The sequence below is a fragment of the Zingiber officinale genome, chromosome 7B, assembly GCF_018446385.1.
Source record: "Zingiber officinale cultivar Zhangliang chromosome 7B, Zo_v1.1, whole genome shotgun sequence".
NCBI lineage: Eukaryota > Viridiplantae > Streptophyta > Magnoliopsida > Zingiberales > Zingiberaceae > Zingiber > Zingiber officinale.
In genome coordinates, this window is record NC_055999.1 from 27,356,869 (window position 1) to 27,362,364 (window position 5,496).

The 5,496-nt window shown below is 38.4% G+C and overlaps 1 non-coding gene across 1 annotated transcript; it reads right to left on the minus strand.

The window, feature by feature from the left end:
* Nucleotides 1-1,120: 1,120 nt before the first annotated feature.
* Nucleotides 1,121-1,226, minus strand: LOC122007563. The gene has a single exon (XR_006119035.1). It is a non-coding gene; the product is annotated as a small nucleolar RNA R71 (small nucleolar RNA).
* Between the last annotated feature and the right edge of the window lie 4,270 nt (nucleotides 1,227-5,496).

Genomic DNA, 5,496 nt, shown 5'->3' on the forward strand with positions numbered 1-5,496 from the left:
AAGGACAACGTAGGTTCATGTCTAATTAATCCTATTTAGATACATTTCTCAGTCCTTAGCCGGTTGTCTATTGCAAGAGGGAACCGACAACTTTCTACATGTTTGGCAATTGAGGAATAAGAATTGGTGAATCATTTACATTCAAGAAATCTTACAAAGAAACCGAAACTCCTAGAATCTCCCTTTATCATAACACAAAACACTAAACTCTTGTTTGTTGATCTCTAATATTAGATTTGTTTACCTTTACTTTGCTTTTGAAACGATTGGATAGTTGTTTAGCTAATTCGCATTGAGACATTTCTAGTGCTTATTCCAGTCCCTGTGGATACGATAATCTTTTATATTACTTGCGACATTTCCGTACACTTGCGGAGCGTAACAAGTTTTTGGCGCCGTTGCCGGGGACTACGCTATAACATTAGGAATTATCAATTGAGTTAGACTAAACATAACATTTGTTTTCCTTTCATATTGCATAGTTGTAACTAATCATTAGATTTCTGTTTTTTTCACTTTCTTGTATAACTTTCACTTCTTGTTAATTCTTTTTGTACAAACCCAATTCTGCATTTTTGATTCTTCTATTTTTCTTTTTGTGTCGAATTGCTATCTGCTATCTTGTTCTTGTGTATGCGAAGATCTAACTTTGCAGGGGAATTCTTTCCTTTTGACCCTGAGATTGATAGAACTTTCCATAAAAGAAGAATTCTGCAAAGGCAAATTGAAGAACAGGAACATTTGAATATGGCAAATAGACCACTTAAGGATTATGCAGCACCCTATGCGAGAGGTTTTCGATCTAGTATTTCAAGACCTTCAGTGGAAGCTAATAACTTTGAGATCAAACCCGCAATCATATCTATGGTGCAGCAGAACCAATTTGGTGGAGGACCTCATGAGGACCCTAATCAACACTTAGAGGTCTTTTATGAAATATGTGGTACCATGAAAATGAATGGAGTTCCTTCAGATGCAGTTAGATTATTATTATTTGGGTTTTCTTTAAGAGATAGGGCAAAGCAATGGCTGAATTCTTTGGCCCCTAATAGCATCACCACTTGGGAGCAGTGTGAGCAACAGTTTCTTGATAAATTCTATCCACCAAGCAAAACAGCTCATATGAGGAATTTAATTGCAAGCTTCAAGCAAACTGACTCAGAATCTCTTTTTGAAGCATGGGATAGATATAATAGTATGCTCAGACAATGCCCACATCATGGGTTGGAAAGATGGTTAGTGTTGCACACTTTTTACAATGGTATCAATTATCATACCAAAGTGTCCCTTGATTCAGCTGGAGGGGCACTTATGAACAAAAGCTTAGATGAAGCCGAAGAAATCATTGAAAGTGTAGCACAAAATCATCATCAATGGGCAAATGAAAGAAGTGGTGGCTATTCCTCTGTAAACCCAACAATTAAAGCATCAGGGAAGTTTGATGTAGATGCAGTCACTCTTTTGTCTGCAAAATTGGACGCTCTTACAAAGAAATTTGAGAATATGGGGACTAGTGCTAATATGGTCAATGCTATTAGTACATCTTGTGAAGTATGTGGGAGTTCAGAGCATTCAAATGACTCATGTCCATTGGGAGCTATCACTGCACAAATCAATCAACTTGAACAATGTGATGCAATCATGAGTTACAATCAAAGGCGTAACAACCCATACTCAAATACTTATAACCTGGATTGGAAGAGTCATCCAAATTTTTCTTACGTAAATAACCAAGATCAAGGACCATCTATGGGGCAAGTGAGCACCAATCATAGTCAACATAAATCTATCCAAAGTAATAACAAGGCTATTAAAAATCTCATTTAGAAATTATCTCAACTCAAATGAAATGAAGAAAGATATAGCAAAGCTCATTCAGAATGGATAATTCTGAAAAGCATCAAAAGATTCGTGATAGTCAAATTGCAACTAGCTTCCTCATCATCCGAGCACCAGAAAACTTCCAGGAAAACCTGATGTGAATCCTGGAGCATTGAAATAGGATTGAGCTTAGGAGCCGATGAACCTTGGGAGACTCCCAAGTGATCGCTCAAAAGGGATACAAAAGAAAGCCCTCTCCTCCTATACCGAATCGATTCAAGCTAAATAGGAGAGTACCATTGAGGTTGAAGAGACTCTTCCACTGAACCATCAGAGCAAAGCTGTCCCTTTTCCTCAGAGACTTACAATGCTCAAGAAGGATGAAGAATTTGGCAAGTTTCTAGAAAAGGTTAAGGAAATTTGTGTAGAGGTACCTCTTATTGATGCTATTCTACAAATGCCTAGATTTGCCAAATTTCTGAAGGATCTCATGTCAAATAAGAGAAGAAGAGGAGAGGTCGAGACCATTGCGCTTAGTGAGGAATGTAGTGCTATTTTTGAGAAGAACACTTCTCCAAAACTGAAGGACCCAGGGAGCTTTTATATTCCTTGCAACATAGGAAAAGAATTTTTTGAAAAAGCTTTTTGTGATTTGGGGGCGAGTGTTAGCCTCATTCCCTATTCAATTTGTAATAAATTAGGTCTCAAAAACATTAAACTTACTACTATGGCACTTCAACTTGCCGATCATTCCTGTAGGTACCCTTTGGGTATTATAGAGGATGTGCCGGTAGAGGTGGATGGGAATGTTATTCCCACAGATTTTGTCATGTTGGACATGGAAGAGGACCCTAGGATTCCTATCATATTAGGAAGACCTTTCCTTGCTACAGCTGGAGCTATAATTGATGTCAAAAATCATAAGCTTTCTTTGGTAATTGGTAAGGAAAAGCTGGAATATGATTTATCTAATATCTCTAACCATGTCTCGTCTCTTTTAAATGCTTGTAGCAGGACAAGCATTTATAAACTTGAGGAATGGAATTTCCATCCTCATGGAAGGCCACCAAATGAAGGAGACAATGTGGTGGAAGACGTTGGGAGAAGATCTCCCAACAGAAACGAAAAGTATATCTGTCCTCCAAGGGCGAGGAAAAGGAGCGAATGATTAAGTTTGGTCGAGCTAAAGACCTTAAACAAGCGCTTCTTGGGAGGCAACCCAAGGGTTCTTTTAGTTAGTTTTGATTTGTATTGTAATTTCTTTTAGTTTGATGCATTCTTTTGATTTTTTTTTCAGGTTAGGTGCAAAACAGAGTCAGGTCGTGTGCTATACACGGCCAGGCAAAGGTTGCAGAGAAGGGAAGTGTTTGGGTCGTGTCATCCAAACACGGCCGTGTGGGATCTCCCGAGGAGAAAAAGGTATAGGCCGTGTCATAGACACGGCCGTGCAAAGATGGGGAGGCCGTGTAGATCTACACGGCCCGTGTAGGAGAATTATTAAAGTCTACCTCCTACCTCACACGGCCAGATCTTGGCCGTGTTCCGCACACCCCCAACTCTCCAAAACATATCTTTCTCTCCCAATTTCTTAAAAACTCCTCTCTAATCTCTCAAGATCTCTTAGATCCGATTCTCCTCCTCTCTAAGACTTGGACTTTTGTTCTCTTAACCTAAGATCTTTTGTTCTTTGAAGTTTTGTTCTTTGAGTTCCACAACTCTAGATAATTCTTCCCCTATCTAAACTCATCAAGATGTCCAATATTTTGAAGAGATTTCGCAAAGGAGGTGGTGGATCTAGTGGGGACAAAGAGAAGGAGCCATCAAGAGACAAAGGAAAACAACCAGTGAAGGGCAAAGGCAAAAGGACTTCACGCAACGAAGGTAATGACAATGAATTCAATATTGTGTTCAGAAATGATGATCAAGTAACTAGATTTGCAATTCTTGTCAATAGAAAGATAGTGTGTACTAGATATATGGACCCAACTGTTCTTGATATGCTTGGAATTAGGGAAGATGTAGATTTGATGATTGGGTTTTTGGATTGGAGTGATATTATGTACACACATTTGCCTACATATCCTCGTCTTGTTTTGGAATTTTTAAGTTCATTGGATGTCCATTTTACTAATGAAGATGATTATTTTAGAAAAATCTCTTTTAGATTAATGAATCAAGAATTTCTATGGGCATTTAGTGACTTTAATTCTTGTTTTGGAATAACCACCGGTAGCCCTCGTAGGTTTGATCCAAGGTTTAATTGGAATCATTTTTGGAATGCAATAACTAGGTTAGATCAACCTTATGAGCCTTCAAGAGCTAAGGCCTCCCATATGCAAAACCCCATCTTTAGGTATCTACATAGAGTCATGAGTAAAACTATTTTTGGTAGGGGAGAGAGTGATGGGGTGGTTAAGAAGATAGAGCTTTATGCTTTATGGGCTATGCTTTATAAGGTTGAATTTGACTCTGGTTTTCATTTTGTTCAAACCTTATTGAGATCAGCTAGGGCATCATCGGGATCAATTATTTTTGGTGGTTTGATTACCCGAATAGCTTGTAATTTAAATCTTGATGTTGATGGGTTGGAAATAATTCATGGTAATGACATGATTGATATTGATACATGTCTTGCTATGAAAATGATCGTTCGGGATGAGAATGGTTTCGCGTTTCCTAGGAGGAGTGGTTCTCCTCTACCCCTTCCTTTTCCTGAACGAACTACTATTCGTAACCCGGCTAATTGGGTAATTTCCGAGTTAGATTCTGAGGATAACCCTTCTATACCTGGAGACACTGAGCCACATCATGAGCCCTCGTCATATGGACACCCGCAGCCTTCTAGTTTTATGGAGCCCGCTAGGCATTCTTTTGCATATGGCACGGGATCTTCTAGGTTTGATTTTTCAGATTTTCGTACGTCTCTAGAATCACTTCATGAGAAGCAAGATTCCCAACGAAAAATGTTGGAGGGGCGCTTCTCTTTATCTGATGATCAGTTTAGGGAGGTACAAAATCATTTTCAGTTTACGAGAAATTTTCAAGGTCAAGTGGCTGAGTTTGTGCAGGATTATGATACTGATCAGGCTAGGATGAGAGATTTTATGCAGAATATGACGCTTACTAGCCAACAAGTTGATGCTTTATATGAGTATCATAGATCCTTGGGTGAGATTCCAGGTTTTCCTAGTTTTCCTATTGGCCAACCACGTCGTAGACCTCCTTTCCCTCGTCCACCTCCACCTCCTCCACCATACTGATTTCATCGGGACGATGAAAAGTTTAAGTCTGGGGGGGTGTCATGTATTGTTTAGTTTGGTTTTCAGTTTTTAGTTTTTGATTAGTTTTTCATGTTGGTTCTTATCTTCATTGCTTGTTGCTTTATTTTGCTTGTTTTTGAAATAATCATGGCATAAAAAAAAAAATTTTGAGAACATCAAATCTTCACTTATATGCTTTCTTGGATTCAAGTGAAATGTTAGCACGATTATTGTCTCGATTCATGATGTTCGCATGATGCTACTAGTAAACTTTGTGTAGTTCTTTTTTCTATCTTGGGAAGCATTAATAAGCTAAGAATCTTATGGTGATGAGTTTTAGTTTTGGTTCAACCTTAAGGATTTTATCTTCACTACACTTGTGCTTGATGCTTGAATAGTTGATGTCATTGAAATA